Source organism: Coffea arabica, chromosome 5e (genome assembly GCF_036785885.1).
Source record: "Coffea arabica cultivar ET-39 chromosome 5e, Coffea Arabica ET-39 HiFi, whole genome shotgun sequence".
NCBI classification, from domain to species: domain Eukaryota; kingdom Viridiplantae; phylum Streptophyta; class Magnoliopsida; order Gentianales; family Rubiaceae; genus Coffea; species Coffea arabica.
Genome location: NC_092318.1, coordinates 28,321,648 through 28,339,869, shown reverse-complemented (window position 1 = coordinate 28,339,869; position 18,222 = coordinate 28,321,648).

The window sequence follows — 18,222 nt, the reverse complement described above, 5'->3', positions numbered from 1 at the left end:
ATCATGAGTAACACTGGCTGATCAGAATTCACAATTTTCCTAACATCCTTAGCCTTGATTATCATGTTTTGCTTCCTAGTGTTGGATTTAATCAATGCATGATCATGTGTTACACTAGGTGTGCTCACTTGACCCTTGGTCGATTCACTTGTGGAAGTGGAGCAATTCCCAGAGTCGGCCGCCCTTTGCTTCTTCTTTTGGCAGTCTAAGTCACACTCCCTTTGCAATTTAAGTTGGTCATCATATACTTGTGCAGGTGTGAGGGGTGTTAGGACCGTGCGTTTACCATTGTGCAATAGAGTGTATTTATTGGCTCTACCGTCAAATGTGACATGTTTATTCAAATTGCCAAGGTCTGCTTAAGATGACATGTATCGCATGCACAGGAACAACATTTCGCACAAGGGCTTGGATTGACTCTTTGAAGTGTTTGACCCGTGCACGTGTGACTGGCCCCAATGGAACTCGAACTGGGTCATTACTTGGGCTAAGGTGCGTGCACACATCAAAATCACTCCAATGATCGTCCAAGATTCCTTACCTGTTGGTTTGAGTAGTTGAGAAATGTTGCCCAAAGTCCAACAATTGTTTACCAACTTTCCACAAGAGTAACCAAGAAACAAGACACAATTTCGGATGCAATGTAGGAACAATGGTACGCGATTTGGAGGTTTCCTAAGGCGGACAGCAATGGAAGGGGGCGCTAGTGTGAAAGGAATCCAACGAAACCCTAGTTTCCTAAATTGAAGGGACTTGTCCAAGTGGAATTACAAGAGTTCCCAAACTGTCTACTTAGTTTCCTAATTGAATTTGGAAACAAGTTAGTTTTGGAAACCTTTAAAATACCCTTTCTTTCTTGAAACAACTTTTAGAAACTTCTAAATTCTTTCCCAATAAGGAGTAACAAATCAGATTTTGTCTCTTTCCAAAATTTCCTTACTCAAGTCAGTTGGACAGCCACTTATAAAGCTCCCTCTCTCAATCCGAAACTCACACACACAAGATCAAGTGCGGGTTATCCTTTCTTTTTGGTGCAAACAGTTTCGATTCTCACTCAACAATGAAGACTCCACAAGATAACGCAAACAACCCTCCTCTAGCCTCCCCCCCAATGGGTTACCCAAGAAAGATACAAGAACTCCAAGGAAACCCTTCACTACCGCTAGAGAGTACAAAAAAGATGTACACAAGACGGATGAAACAAGCTTCCAAGAATCAAGATATTCAAGAACTCCAAGAAGTAGTAGATCAAAACTTTTGAATCTTTTCCCTTTGTTTTTATTTTCTTTTCGGCTAGGAACAAGATGTATTGGTGATTGATTTGGCAATAAAAGTTTCGAACTTTCCTTCTTGTTTAGTTTTCTTGCCCACCCGACTCCTCTTTCTTTCTTTTCTTTTCATTGCTGTTTTTTTTTTTGACTTAAACGAATAACAACATCACACTTGGCCGAAGGAAATAAATTCCAGATTTGATTCAGCCCCCCCTCACAACAAGAAACTGTCAAGAATTCCAAGATCCTTCAAGAACTTCCAAGTAAGTGATCAAGGACTTCAAGAACTTCAAGATTGTGATCAAGAAATTCAAGCAACCCAAGATTCTTGTAGATTCTCTCAAGATTCTCAAATACCAACAGGTTTCAACCAATATCAGATTTTGAAAACAAGTAAAACAAGTTGGGTATCTCACGAACAAACTTGGACAGATTGGACACACGAAACCCTAGCGAAGAAGGGAAACCCTAGCTGCCGCCCAAGTTGGTTTTCTTGTTGCTCAAGCGATGACTAACTTAACAAGACAGATTTGTGGACTCAAACCAGAATTTTGGACACCACAAGTGCACACAAACCTCGGACAGATTTCACACAAAAACAAAGGAACAAGTCTACGGACAGAATCGAACACAAAGGAGGCTAAATTTGGACAACAACTAGCAAGTGGACTTTCGGATAGATTTGTGACAAATGAAAGGCAATTACGACTCAACAACAATAAACAAGTTGCAGACAGATTTGTGACAACTACGACTCAACACAACCACGGCCAGAAATTGACGCAACAAGGAACAAAAGTGCGGACAGAATCTTTTGCTTTTTTTTTTTGTAACAACGCAGCGGAACAACAAGGAACCCTAATGACATAACAAAGACAAAACACGGATATAACGGATGATACCTCAACCAAGGCTCTGAAACCAACTAATACGCTCCTCGGTCAACACGTTCCGAGACACGTAGCACGTTTGCCCAAGGATCTAGCGAGATTTCCAACCATTTGGATTTGCGATTCCTAGATTCAAGAAGGATGACACGACTTGAATCAAGGCGGTAGAACAGCGACTCCAATTGAGCTGGTTACTCAAGTAGATAGGTCGGATGAACAATCAAGGACAATCGCGAGATTGCTCAAGAACCCTTGCCAAGTCATTTGCCATGCGTGATCTCCTGTCGACACTCCGTCGACCATAAATAAGGTCCGTAGAACTTCACTTGTACACCCACCGACACCTTATCACCCTCACTGGCCAGTCACCTCACAAACTTGCCCAGGCGAACGAAATCACAAACTTGAGCTTGAGTCGCAAGCTCGGGTCACAAACTTGGTGACCTCAATCCAAGTTGGACTGACTTCGACCAAGCCCTAACCGGCTCGAATAGTCCATCTAGGTATTGAGTTCAACCTCAAACTCACAAAATTCACAAAATTATTCAAAAGTCACCCCGAGCCACAAGCTCAAGGGTTTTAGTTCCAAAATTTCTCATATACATATGTCATGTACAAATAAGCGCGCAAATTAGGGTTTAGGTCGAGCGCGATAAAGTACACTCTCGCCTAGGTACCCTTTTTACGCATAACGAAACACATAAACAACTAACACATAAGAGCGGCCTGAATACTTACTCAAAATACCAACAGTAGTATAAAGGCGGAATTCACTTTGTGTGTTGGCTAATAGTGGGCCCCACCGGCACCGCCTAGCTCACCACTGTCTGAAATCGAAGATTATGTCACAATATATCACAAATGGCAACTAACGTACTTGAAATAAGCCAAACGGCAAAATTGGCACGCGCAAATGCGGAAACGGCAAAACGGCCGCACACGTCCGCGCGGAACGGCAAACGGAAATGGCCAAATCGGCCATCTCAAACCGTTTTGGTCAAAAATTAGGCTAGGAGTGTCGGATCAAGGCGGGTGAGACACCGTTTCGAAGCTAAGAGGAAGAGCTACAACTTTCATTTAGACATCTCAACCCAGATCTCAATAGGTATAAGTCAAAAAGGCATGAAATGGTGGCAGTTGTTTCATTGCGGTTTACCAAACAGGACCTGTTTGCAAGGCCGTATCTCATGGCTCAGAAATCGAAATCAAGAAATTCCAGAGGCGTTGGAAAGCTGAGACATAAGGCTAAAACTTTGATGTTTTGGCCAAGACTTGAATCCATTCAGAACAGAACGAAAATCGAGTGCCAAAGTGCCCGTCAGAACTGTCCAAATACAAGGCAGTTCTGACGAGCGATATTGTTTTGATCATAATCGGAGCTACGGAACTCGGTTTTCGACGTACTTTATACCGTTTTGAAGCTGAGACCAAAATCTAAACTTCTTATGAAGGAGTCGACACCCAGATCGAAGGCAATCAAAACCGAAAAGTCATGGGCAGAAGCGAAACTAGAAAAACGCGCAGAATCAGAGGGCAAAACAGGCTGGAGCATATCATCGATAACTCAGGCTACACTAATCCGATTGACCTGAAATGTTACAGGCATAAACAAGACTCAAGGGGCTACGACTTTCATGTTTTGAGGAATTCCTAAATCCGTATATAGCATTAAGAAAAATGAAGCCGAAGTTCAGTTGTTAAACTGTCCTGTTTCCCAGTTTTGCCGTTATCGCGCGCCGAAGTCGCACGGTCCGTTCCTACGATTCTTATACCAGATTTTTATCCATTTTGATACCAAATAATCCTTATGTATCTCAGTTCTTAATTGGTCCGAAATTCTCTTCCCAAATCAGTCCAAATTTAACAAACATCAACCACAATCCCTAACCAAAATTTCATTTGCACCAATGAACTTAATCCAACCTCTCACTAACTAAACTCTATCTCACTAACCACAAGCTAAGCTAAATTAGCCTAATGGAGTTTAGGGTTTCTTAACCCAAATCAGATTTTTGCAAGTAACCAACCAAATCAAGTGAGGCAATTCATCAAACATAACCACTACAAGTCCATTTCTCAACTAAAACAAGTAAGGAAAGCATTAGCAAGAAACCCAAATTTTTTCCTCTTCTTGGCCGAATTTTCAGCAACCAAATAACACTAAAATTAACCATGAAACTTCACTATACACATCAAATCCATCAAATAAATCCATAATCATAACATAATACATCATTTCCATGGCTTAAAGATCAAAGCCTCAAAAGTTTATCTTTCAAGTAAGAGGCATACCTTCAATTAAGCTTTGTAGATGATTAACCTTCACTAATCAAGCACCCAAGTTGTTGCTCCAAGATTCAAACCCAAGATGGAAGCTAAAACTTGAAGATTTTTGAAGAAATTTTCTCACTTTCTCTCCCTCTCTCTCTCGGCTCTTCCTTTCTTTTTTTTCTTCTTAGTTTTGTTTTGTTTTGTTTTCTCTTGTTTCTTATAAGTTGTAAGACAACATACAGTCAAAGCTTTGGGAGATATTTCTTATAGCTAACCAATCACAAAAATGCTTTATTTGTTGTTTAAACCCTTGCACTTTAACTTTCTCTTTCTTATACAATTTCCCTCACACATTTGATAATCTTTCAATTTACTCCATAAGTCATAACTTAATCTCTTTTAAATCATGTAATCACACTTAATTACCTCACTAATCACTTTCTCATCTTAATCACTTACACTTAAGCATGCTTTATCCCACATAAAAGTAATTAAACAATAACCTTTTTGTCAATGGCAAAATTAGGGTTTAAACCCAACTTAAAGTTTCTAATAAATCATAACATTAGGGATTTTGCTCACTTAGGGTTTCTAACCTTCTTAAAATTAATTAACCTATACAAAATGGATTAAATCCTATACCTTCCCACACTAGTGGGTCCCACATCCGATATACGTTCTTAATTTCTCAAAAACTAACTAATACTAGAAAAAAACATCTAAAACTATATTTACTCATAAAACTTATCTGGGAAACTTTTCTAATAAAGAAAATGTAGAAAATGCGGGTTTTCAATCTTAACCGGAAATTAGGGTTTTCTTCTTAGCCCTAACCCTAATATCAACTTACGAACGGTCTGGGTCCTCACAATCTCCCCCACTTAGGACAATTTCGTCCTCGAAATTAATTCGTTGGTCAAAGCGTACCTTCAAAGTCCACCGAAGGATTTGTCATCTCAGGTTGACCCATCGCATAGACTCTTGCTGGCCCTTTGGGTCGATTTTCCCTTGTAGTTGACGGCTTAGTTGTGGTCCCTTCAGTCGGTGGCTTGAGTTCATCTTTCTGCATCTTAGGGCACCGGGCAATCAGATGTTCGGTGCTGCCACATTTGAAGCATTTCCGTACCGAACTATTTTTCCAGCAATTTTCAGCGGTGTGATTGCCCCCACAGAAACCACAGGTTGGCTTAGCGGCCGTACTTGACCCTCCACGCTGAGCGCTCTTCTGAGGCTCTTGCACTATTTGACCTCGCCCAAAGCTATTCGGGGTCCTTGCAGGTCATGGACCATCCGTACCTTTATTTATCTTGGCAGATGGCTCGTTTCGCGAGCTTTGTCCGACCATGGAATCATTTGAGCTAGGTTGCCTCCTTTTCCGATCGTGGAAGGCTTTAACCTGTCCTCTGGCAGTCTCAATTCGCTGTGCTTTTTCTAGCGCTTGGCTAAACGTATTCAACTGAGCCGCTGCTAGCGATTCCTGGATTTCCACATTTAAACCTTGAACGAATCGACGGATTCGTTTCTGCTCCGTTAACACCAGCTCTGGGGCAAAGCGAGAAAGTTTAGTGAACTGAGTTTCGTACTCCGCCACACTCGAGGCCCCTTGACGTAGGCGGATGAAATCATCTTCCCGTTTTTCTTGCACAATGGGTGGTAAATATTTTTCATTAAACTCCCGTGTGAAGTTGATCCAGGTCCGAGGAGTCTGTTCGCGCTCCCACTTGGCTTTGATTACATTCCACCAGGCTCGAGCGGCCCCTTCAAACTGAAAGACCGCAAAGGATATCTGCCGCTCCTCTGAATACCTAAGCGCGGCAAATATGTCTAACATACGGTCTAGCCAACCCTCCGCTAAGTCAGGGTCGGCCCCATCGATAAACTTTGGGGGTGCGAATTTTTGGAATCGCTCCAAGGCACGGTCTTCACCCTCGTGATTGCCTGGATTATGTCCCGGATTATGTCCAGGATTCCCCATACCGCTTCCTTGGCCCTGTTGATTTGTCATTTGCTCTAGTAAATCGGCCATCCGCTGGATGGCTGTAGCGACTTGATCTTGCTCTGGTCCTTGTTCCCTTTCAGGGCTTCGTGCTCGCCCTCTACCTCCACCTCGAGTACCGGAGGCCATTTAAGTGCAAACGTCTATAGATCGGAACATTACACATAAACTTATTATCCGGACTATGAGCAAAAGTACGGACGTAAAGCGTACGAACAAAAGACACACAAAGGATAAATTCAAAATGCTACTCAAATATATACATAGATATACAAAATCACCCCAAAAGATTTACAGATTACCGACCTCCAGTCGGTACAAAACCCAATGTACACATGAGCACTCCGGCTCCAAGATCTAGTCGGCCAACCAAATAAAGAAAGAAAGTGGTCATGCCAGTTTTAACAAAAGGAATCTACCAGCTAATCAAAAGACGAAAGCGACCTAAACGCCTCCCCTAGGGCCCTGGTCCCCAACGGAACCTAAAGTACCAATCTCGCCTATCTGCTCTGGCCCAGTAGCTCGCGGGGGTGCCTCCGAGGCCATATCTAGCAAGACCCCGCAGTCAAACGTGATACTCCGGGCCCTCTCCCTAAGCTGCCTCTTCAAAGAGAAGAGGTGCTGGTGTGTGTCCCGGAGGTCCCGCTCCAGGCCCCTAACGCGTAACGCCTGCCAGCGGCTAAACTGTCTAGCCTCCTCAAGCTGCTCCCTCAGAGTCTCGACCGTCCTGTCGAGGTGATAACGCTCATCATCCAATGCTAAGACTATCTCGTCGGGATAGCCGTAAGTATACCAACACGCGCAGGGTCGGCGCGACACCTGGCCGAAGGGGGAGTACAAAGTGTAAGGCTCTCCCAGCCTCTGTCGATAACGGATAGCCCGCTTACACAGCGGTCGATCCTCTGGGCCCCTCCTACTCGAACTGCCTGGGTCCATACCTACAAAACATTAAGTCGTCAGTCAACCGGCATTTCAACTTAAAAGATATCATTCAACTTAAAAGAATCCAATATGCCTAATGCCTGTCGCGTATGTCCCACAATTGCCCAAGTCCTCTAACCTAGGCGCTCTGATACCAACTGTGACGACCCCACTTCTCCCAAGGGCGAACCCAAGGGTATCGGCGGGCCGCCTGCCTAGCTCGCGCCAGGACTCAAAACTTAAAACAACGAAAGCTAGCAAAATCCAAAAGAGTACTATACATATATATGCAATCCCAAAAGAGTTATAAGTACATTCCCCAAAAGTACCTGCTCAAACTATTACATCCTTATAATTACAACCAAAACCAAAAGGTAGACCCTAAGAAGGGTCCTTATACAAACCACCACAATAAAAACAAACATCCTAATTGTCCGCTATTACAAGCAAGTCTAACTATACTACACTAGTGTAAGTGCCCAAACGTACCCGCGTCGGCCCCTGCTAAGGAAAACAAAAGGAATAGGGTAAGCTAAAAGCTTAGTAAGTAAACAGGGGCAAAAGCGTAAATTTCACGTAACAGCAATTACACAGTAAGAGTAAAGCAAAAGCAGAAAAGTAACATCACATAATAAGGATACGGGTTGCTCCAAAGCCAAGTCATTTGCCATGCGTGATCTCCTGTCGACACTCCGTCGACCATAAATAAGGTCCGTAGAACTTCACTTGTACACCCACCGACACCTTATCACCCTCACTGGCCAGTCACCTCACAAACTTGCCCAGGCGAACGAAATCACAAACTTGAGCTTGAGTCGCAAGCTCGGGTCACAAACTTGGTGACCTCAATCCAAGTTGGACTGACTTCGACCAAGCCCTAACCGGCTCGAATAGTCCATCTAGGTATTGAGTTCAACCTCAAACTCACAAAATTCACAAAATTATTCAAAAGTCACCCCGAGCCACAAGCTCAAGGGTTTTAGTTCCAAAATTTCTCATATACATATGTCATGTACAAATAAGCGCGCAAATTAGGGTTTAGGTCGAGCGCGATAAAGTACACTCTCGCCTAGGTACCCTTTTTACGCATAACGAAACACATAAACAACTAACACATAAGAGCGGCCTGAATACTTACTCAAAATACCAACAGTAGTATAAAGGCGGAATTCACTTTGTGTGTTGGCTAATAGTGGGCCCCACCGGCACCGCCTAGCTCACCACTGTCTGAAATCGAAGATTATGTCATAATATATCACAAATGGCAACTAACGTACTTGAAATAAGCCAAACGGCAAAATTGGCACGCGCAAATGCGGAAACGGCAAAACGGCCGCACACGTCCGCGCGGAACGGCAAACGGAAATGGCCAAATCGGCCATCTCAAACCGTTTTGGTCAAAAATTAGGCTAGGAGTGTCGGATCAAGGCGGGTGAGACACCGTTTCGAAGCTAAGAGGAAGAGCTACAACTTTCATTTAGACATCTCAACCCAGATCTCAATAGGTATAAGTCAAAAAGGCATGAAATGGTGGCAGTTGTTTCATTGCGGTTTACCAAACAGGACCTGTTTGCAAGGCCGTATCTCATGGCTCAGAAATCGAAATCAAGAAATTCCAGAGGCGTTGGAAAGCTGAGACATAAGGCTAAAACTTTGATGTTTTGGCCAAGACTTGAATCCATTCAGAACAGAACGAAAATCGAGTGCCAAAGTGCCCGTCAGAACTGTCCAAATACAAGGCAGTTCTGACGAGCGATATTGTTTTGATCATAATCGGAGCTACGGAACTCGGTTTTCGACGTACTTTATACCGTTTCGAAGCTGAGACCAAAATCTAAACTTCTTATGAAGGAGTCGACACCCAGATCGAAGGCAATCAAAACCGAAAAGTCATGGGCAGAAGCGAAACTAGAAAAACGCGCAGAATCAGAGGGCAAAACAGGCTGGAGCATATCATCGATAACTCAGGCTACACTAATCCGATTGACCTGAAATGTTACAGGCATAAACAAGACTCAAGGGGCTACGACTTTCATGTTTTGAGGAATTCCTAAATCCGTATATAGCATTAAGAAAAATGAAGCCGAAGTTCAGTTGTTAAACTGTCCTGTTTCCCAGTTTTGCCGTTATCGCGCGCCGAAGTCGCACGGTCCGTTCCTACGATTCTTATACCAGATTTTTATCCATTTTGATACCAAATAATCCTTATGTATCTCAGTTCTTAATTGGTCCGAAATTCTCTTCCCAAATCAGTCCAAATTTAACAAACATCAACCACAATCCCTAACCAAAATTTCATTTGCACCAATGAACTTAATCCAACCTCTCACTAACTAAACTCTATCTCACTAACCACAAGCTAAGCTAAATTAGCCTAATGGAGTTTAGGGTTTCTTAACCCAAATCAGATTTTTGCAAGTAACCAACCAAATCAAGTGAGGCAATTCATCAAACATAACCACTACAAGTCCATTTCTCAACTAAAACAAGTAAGGAAAGCATTAGCAAGAAACCCAAATTTTTTCCTCTTCTTGGCCGAATTTTCAGCAACCAAATAACACTAAAATTAACCATGAAACTTCACTATACACATCAAATCCATCAAATAAATCCATAATCATAACATAATACATCATTTCCATGGCTTAAAGATCAAAGCCTCAAAAGTTTATCTTTCAAGTAAGAGGCATACCTTCAATTAAGCTTTGTAGATGATTAACCTTCACTAATCAAGCACCCAAGTTGTTGCTCCAAGATTCAAACCCAAGATGGAAGCTAAAACTTGAAGATTTTTGAAGAAATTTTCTCACTTTCTCTCCCTCTCTCTCTCGGCTCTTCCTTTCTTTTTTTTCTTCTTAGTTTTGTTTTGTTTTGTTTTCTCTTGTTTCTTATAAGTTGTAAGACAACATACAGTCAAAGCTTTGGGAGATATTTCTTATAGCTAACCAATCACAAAAATGCTTTATTTGTTGTTTAAACCCTTGCACTTTAACTTTCTCTTTCTTATACAATTTCCCTCACACATTTGATAATCTTTCAATTTACTCCATAAGTCATAACTTAATCTCTTTTAAATCATGTAATCACACTTAATTACCTCACTAATCACTTTCTCATCTTAATCACTTACACTTAAGCATGCTTTATCCCACATAAAACTAATTAAACAATAACCTTTTTGTCAAGGGCAAAATTAGGGTTTAAACCCAACTTAAAGTTTCTAATAAATCATAACATTAGGGATTTTGCTCACTTAGGGTTTCTAACCTTCTTAAAATTAATTAACCTATACAAAATGGATTAAATCCTATACCTTCCCACACTAGTGGGTCCCACATCCGATATACGTTCTTAATTTCTCAAAAACTAACTAATACTAGAAAAAAACATCTAAAACTATATTTACTCATAAAACTTATCTGGGAAACTTTTCTAATAAAGAAAATGTAGAAAATGCGGGTTTTCAATCTTAACCGGAAATTAGGGTTTTCTTCTTAGCCCTAACCCTAATATCAACTTACGAACGGTCTGGGTCCTCACAATCTCCCCCACTTAGGACAATTTCGTCCTCGAAATTAATTCGTTGGTCAAAGCGTACCTTCAAAGTCCACCGAAGGATTTGTCATCTCAGGTTGACCCATCGCATAGACTCTTGCTGGCCCTTTGGGTCGATTTTCCCTTGTAGTTGACGGCTTAGTTGTGGTCCCTTCAGTCGGTGGCTTGAGTTCATCTTTCTGCATCTTAGGGCACCGGGCAATCAGATGTTCGGTGCTGCCACATTTGAAGCATTTCCGTACCGAACTATTTTTCCAGCAATTTTCAGCGGTGTGATTGCCCCCACAGAAACCACAGGTTGGCTTAGCGGCCGTACTTGACCCTCCACGCTGAGCGCTCTTCTGAGGCTCTTGCACTATTTGACCTCGCCCAAAGCTATTCGGGGTCCTTGCAGGTCATGGACCATCCGTACCTTTATTTATCTTGGCAGATGGCTCGTTTCGCGAGCTTTGTCCGACCATGGAATCATTTGAGCTAGGTTGCCTCCTTTTCCGATCGTGGAAGGCTTTAACCTGTCCTCTGGCAGTCTCAATTCGCTGTGCTTTTTCTAGCGCTTGGCTAAACGTATTCAACTGAGCCGCTGCTAGCGATTCCTGGATTTCCACATTTAAACCTTGAACGAATCGACGGATTCGTTTCTGCTCCGTTAACACCAGCTCTGGGGCAAAGCGAGAAAGTTTAGTGAACTGAGTTTCGTACTCCGCCACACTCGAGGCCCCTTGACGTAGGCGGATGAAATCATCTTCCCGTTTTTCTTGCACAATGGGTGGTAAATATTTTTCATTAAACTCCCGTGTGAAGTTGATCCAGGTCCGAGGAGTCTGTTCGCGCTCCCACTTGGCTTTGATTACATTCCACCAGGCTCGAGCGGCCCCTTCAAACTGAAAGACCGCAAAGGATATCTGCCGCTCCTCTGAATACCTAAGCGCGGCAAATATGTCTAACATACGGTCTAGCCAACCCTCCGCTAAGTCAGGGTCGGCCCCATCGATAAACTTTGGGGGTGCGAATTTTTGGAATCGCTCCAAGGCACGGTCTTCACCCTCGTGATTGCCTGGATTATGTCCCGGATTATGTCCAGGATTCCCCATACCGCTTCCTTGGCCCTGTTGATTTGTCATTTGCTCTAGTAAATCGGCCATCCGCTGGATGGCTGTAGCGACTTGATCTTGCTCTGGTCCTTGTTCCCTTTCAGGGCTTCGTGCTCGCCCTCTACCTCCACCTCGAGTACCGGAGGCCATTTAAGTGCAAACGTCTATAGATCGGAACATTACACATAAACTTATTATCCGGACTATGAGCAAAAGTACGGACGTAAAGCGTACGAACAAAAGACACACAAAGGATAAATTCAAAATGCTACTCAAATATATACATAGATATACAAAATCACCCCAAAAGATTTACAGATTACCGACCTCCAGTCGGTACAAAACCCAATGTACACATGAGCACTCCGGCTCCAAGATCTAGTCGGCCAACCAAATAAAGAAAGAAAGTGGTCATGCCAGTTTTAACAAAAGGAATCTACCAGCTAATCAAAAGACGAAAGCGACCTAAACGCCTCCCCTAGGGCCCTGGTCCCCAACGGAACCTAAAGTACCAATCTCGCCTATCTGCTCTGGCCCAGTAGCTCGCGGGGGTGCCTCCGAGGCCATATCTAGCAAGACCCCGCAGTCAAACGTGATACTCCGGGCCCTCTCCCTAAGCTGCCTCTTCAAAGAGAAGAGGTGCTGGTGTGTGTCCCGGAGGTCCCGCTCCAGGCCCCTAACGCGTAACGCCTGCCAGCGGCTAAACTGTCTAGCCTCCTCAAGCTGCTCCCTCAGAGTCTCGACCGTCCTGTCGAGGTGATAACGCTCATCATCCAATGCTAAGACTATCTCGTCGGGATAGCCGTAAGTATACCAACACGCGCAGGGTCGGCGCGACACCTGGCCGAAGGGGGAGTACAAAGTGTAAGGCTCTCCCAGCCTCTGTCGATAACGGATAGCCCGCTTACACAGCGGTCGATCCTCTGGGCCCCTCCTACTCGAACTGCCTGGGTCCATACCTACAAAACATTAAGTCGTCAGTCAACCGGCATTTCAACTTAAAAGATATCATTCAACTTAAAAGAATCCAATATGCCTAATGCCTGTCGCGTATGTCCCACAATTGCCCAAGTCCTCTAACCTAGGCGCTCTGATACCAACTGTGACGACCCCACTTCTCCCAAGGGCGAACCCAAGGGTATCGGCGGGCCGCCTGCCTAGCTCGCGCCAGGACTCAAAACTTAAAACAACGAAAGCTAGCAAAATCCAAAAGAGTACTATACATATATATGCAATCCCAAAAGAGTTATAAGTACATTCCCCAAAAGTACCTGCTCAAACTATTACATCCTTATAATTACAACCAAAACCAAAAGGTAGACCCTAAGAAGGGTCCTTATACAAACCACCACAATAAAAACAAACATCCTAATTGTCCGCTATTACAAGCAAGTCTAACTATACTACACTAGTGTAAGTGCCCAAACGTACCCGCGTCGGCCCCTGCTAAGGAAAACAAAAGGAATAGGGTAAGCTAAAAGCTTAGTAAGTAAACAGGGGCAAAAGCGTAAATTTCACGTAACAGCAATTACACAGTAAGAGTAAAGCAAAAGCAGAAAAGTAACATCACATAATAAGGATACGGGTTGCTCCAAAGCCAAGTCATTTGCCATGCGTGATCTCCTGTCGACACTCCGTCGACCATAAATAAGGTCCGTAGAACTTCACTTGTACACCCACCGACACCTTATCACCCTCACTGGCCAGTCACCTCACAAACTTGCCCAGGCGAACGAAATCACAAACTTGAGCTTGAGTCGCAAGCTCGGGTCACAAACTTGGTGACCTCAATCCAAGTTGGACTGACTTCGACCAAGCCCTAACCGGCTCGAATAGTCCATCTAGGTATTGAGTTCAACCTCAAACTCACAAAATTCACAAAATTATTCAAAAGTCACCCCGAGCCACAAGCTCAAGGGTTTTAGTTCCAAAATTTCTCATATACATATGTCATGTACAAATAAGCGCGCAAATTAGGGTTTAGGTCGAGCGCGATAAAGTACACTCTCGCCTAGGTACCCTTTTTACGCATAACGAAACACATAAACAACTAACACATAAGAGCGGCCTGAATACTTACTCAAAATACCAACAGTAGTATAAAGGCGGAATTCACTTTGTGTGTTGGCTAATAGTGGGCCCCACCGGCACCGCCTAGCTCACCACTGTCTGAAATCGAAGATTATGTCATAATATATCACAAATGGCAACTAACGTACTTGAAATAAGCCAAACGGCAAAATTGGCACGCGCAAATGCGGAAACGGCAAAACGGCCGCACACGTCCGCGCGGAACGGCAAACGGAAATGGCCAAATCGGCCATCTCAAACCGTTTTGGTCAAAAATTAGGCTAGGAGTGTCGGATCAAGGCGGGTGAGACACCGTTTCGAAGCTAAGAGGAAGAGCTACAACTTTCATTTAGACATCTCAACCCAGATCTCAATAGGTATAAGTCAAAAAGGCATGAAATGGTGGCAGTTGTTTCATTGCGGTTTACCAAACAGGACCTGTTTGCAAGGCCGTATCTCATGGCTCAGAAATCGAAATCAAGAAATTCCAGAGGCGTTGGAAAGCTGAGACATAAGGCTAAAACTTTGATGTTTTGGCCAAGACTTGAATCCATTCAGAACAGAACGAAAATCGAGTGCCAAAGTGCCCGTCAGAACTGTCCAAATACAAGGCAGTTCTGACGAGCGATATTGTTTTGATCATAATCGGAGCTACGGAACTCGGTTTTCGACGTACTTTATACCGTTTCGAAGCTGAGACCAAAATCTAAACTTCTTATGAAGGAGTCGACACCCAGATCGAAGGCAATCAAAACCGAAAAGTCATGGGCAGAAGCGAAACTAGAAAAACGCGCAGAATCAGAGGGCAAAACAGGCTGGAGCATATCATCGATAACTCAGGCTACACTAATCCGATTGACCTGAAATGTTACAGGCATAAACAAGACTCAAGGGGCTACGACTTTCATGTTTTGAGGAATTCCTAAATCCGTATATAGCATTAAGAAAAATGAAGCCGAAGTTCAGTTGTTAAACTGTCCTGTTTCCCAGTTTTGCCGTTATCGCGCGCCGAAGTCGCACGGTCCGTTCCTACGATTCTTATACCAGATTTTTATCCATTTTGATACCAAATAATCCTTATGTATCTCAGTTCTTAATTGGTCCGAAATTCTCTTCCCAAATCAGTCCAAATTTAACAAACATCAACCACAATCCCTAACCAAAATTTCATTTGCACCAATGAACTTAATCCAACCTCTCACTAACTAAACTCTATCTCACTAACCACAAGCTAAGCTAAATTAGCCTAATGGAGTTTAGGGTTTCTTAACCCAAATCAGATTTTTGCAAGTAACCAACCAAATCAAGTGAGGCAATTCATCAAACATAACCACTACAAGTCCATTTCTCAACTAAAACAAGTAAGGAAAGCATTAGCAAGAAACCCAAATTTTTTCCTCTTCTTGGCCGAATTTTCAGCAACCAAATAACACTAAAATTAACCATGAAACTTCACTATACACATCAAATCCATCAAATAAATCCATAATCATAACATAATACATCATTTCCATGGCTTAAAGATCAAAGCCTCAAAAGTTTATCTTTCAAGTAAGAGGCATACCTTCAATTAAGCTTTGTAGATGATTAACCTTCACTAATCAAGCACCCAAGTTGTTGCTCCAAGATTCAAACCCAAGATGGAAGCTAAAACTTGAAGATTTTTGAAGAAATTTTCTCACTTTCTCTCCCTCTCTCTCTCGGCTCTTCCTTTCTTTTTTTTCTTCTTAGTTTTGTTTTGTTTTGTTTTCTCTTGTTTCTTATAAGTTGTAAGACAACATACAGTCAAAGCTTTGGGAGATATTTCTTATAGCTAACCAATCACAAAAATGCTTTATTTGTTGTTTAAACCCTTGCACTTTAACTTTCTCTTTCTTATACAATTTCCCTCACACATTTGATAATCTTTCAATTTACTCCATAAGTCATAACTTAATCTCTTTTAAATCATGTAATCACACTTAATTACCTCACTAATCACTTTCTCATCTTAATCACTTACACTTAAGCATGCTTTATCCCACATAAAACTAATTAAACAATAACCTTTTTGTCAAGGGCAAAATTAGGGTTTAAACCCAACTTAAAGTTTCTAATAAATCATAACATTAGGGATTTTGCTCACTTAGGGTTTCTAACCTTCTTAAAATTAATTAACCTATACAAAATGGATTAAATCCTATACCTTCCCACACTAGTGGGTCCCACATCCGATATACGTTCTTAATTTCTCAAAAACTAACTAATACTAGAAAAAAACATCTAAAACTATATTTACTCATAAAACTTATCTGGGAAACTTTTCTAATAAAGAAAATGTAGAAAATGCGGGTTTTCAATCTTAACCGGAAATTAGGGTTTTCTTCTTAGCCCTAACCCTAATATCAACTTACGAACGGTCTGGGTCCTCACAATCTCCCCCACTTAGGACAATTTCGTCCTCGAAATTAATTCGTTGGTCAAAGCGTACCTTCAAAGTCCACCGAAGGATTTGTCATCTCAGGTTGACCCATCGCATAGACTCTTGCTGGCCCTTTGGGTCGATTTTCCCTTGTAGTTGACGGCTTAGTTGTGGTCCCTTCAGTCGGTGGCTTGAGTTCATCTTTCTGCATCTTAGGGCACCGGGCAATCAGATGTTCGGTGCTGCCACATTTGAAGCATTTCCGTACCGAACTATTTTTCCAGCAATTTTCAGCGGTGTGATTGCCCCCACAGAAACCACAGGTTGGCTTAGCGGCCGTACTTGACCCTCCACGCTGAGCGCTCTTCTGAGGCTCTTGCACTATTTGACCTCGCCCAAAGCTATTCGGGGTCCTTGCAGGTCATGGACCATCCGTACCTTTATTTATCTTGGCAGATGGCTCGTTTCGCGAGCTTTGTCCGACCATGGAATCATTTGAGCTAGGTTGCCTCCTTTTCCGATCGTGGAAGGCTTTAACCTGTCCTCTGGCAGTCTCAATTCGCTGTGCTTTTTCTAGCGCTTGGCTAAACGTATTCAACTGAGCCGCTGCTAGCGATTCCTGGATTTCCACATTTAAACCTTGAACGAATCGACGGATTCGTTTCTGCTCCGTTAACACCAGCTCTGGGGCAAAGCGAGAAAGTTTAGTGAACTGAGTTTCGTACTCCGCCACACTCGAGGCCCCTTGACGTAGGCGGATGAAATCATCTTCCCGTTTTTCTTGCACAATGGGTGGTAAATATTTTTCATTAAACTCCCGTGTGAAGTTGATCCAGGTCCGAGGAGTCTGTTCGCGCTCCCACTTGGCTTTGATTACATTCCACCAGGCTCGAGCGGCCCCTTCAAACTGAAAGACCGCAAAGGATATCTGCCGCTCCTCTGAATACCTAAGCGCGGCAAATATGTCTAACATACGGTCTAGCCAACCCTCCGCTAAGTCAGGGTCGGCCCCATCGATAAACTTTGGGGGTGCGAATTTTTGGAATCGCTCCAAGGCACGGTCTTCACCCTCGTGATTGCCTGGATTATGTCCCGGATTATGTCCAGGATTCCCCATACCGCTTCCTTGGCCCTGTTGATTTGTCATTTGCTCTAGTAAATCGGCCATCCGCTGGATGGCTGTAGCGACTTGATCTTGCTCTGGTCCTTGTTCCCTTTCAGGGCTTCGTGCTCGCCCTCTACCTCCACCTCGAGTACCGGAGGCCATTTAAGTGCAAACGTCTATAGATCGGAACATTACACATAAACTTATTATCCGGACTATGAGCAAAAGTACGGACGTAAAGCGTACGAACAAAAGACACACAAAGGATAAATTCAAAATGCTACTCAAATATATACATAGATATACAAAATCACCCCAAAAGATTTACAGATTACCGACCTCCAGTCGGTACAAAACCCAATGTACACATGAGCACTCCGGCTCCAAGATCTAGTCGGCCAACCAAATAAAGAAAGAAAGTGGTCATGCCAGTTTTAACAAAAGGAATCTACCAGCTAATCAAAAGACGAAAGCGACCTAAACGCCTCCCCTAGGGCCCTGGTCCCCAACGGAACCTAAAGTACCAATCTCGCCTATCTGCTCTGGCCCAGTAGCTCGCGGGGGTGCCTCCGAGGCCATATCTAGCAAGACCCCGCAGTCAAACGTGATACTCCGGGCCCTCTCCCTAAGCTGCCTCTTCAAAGAGAAGAG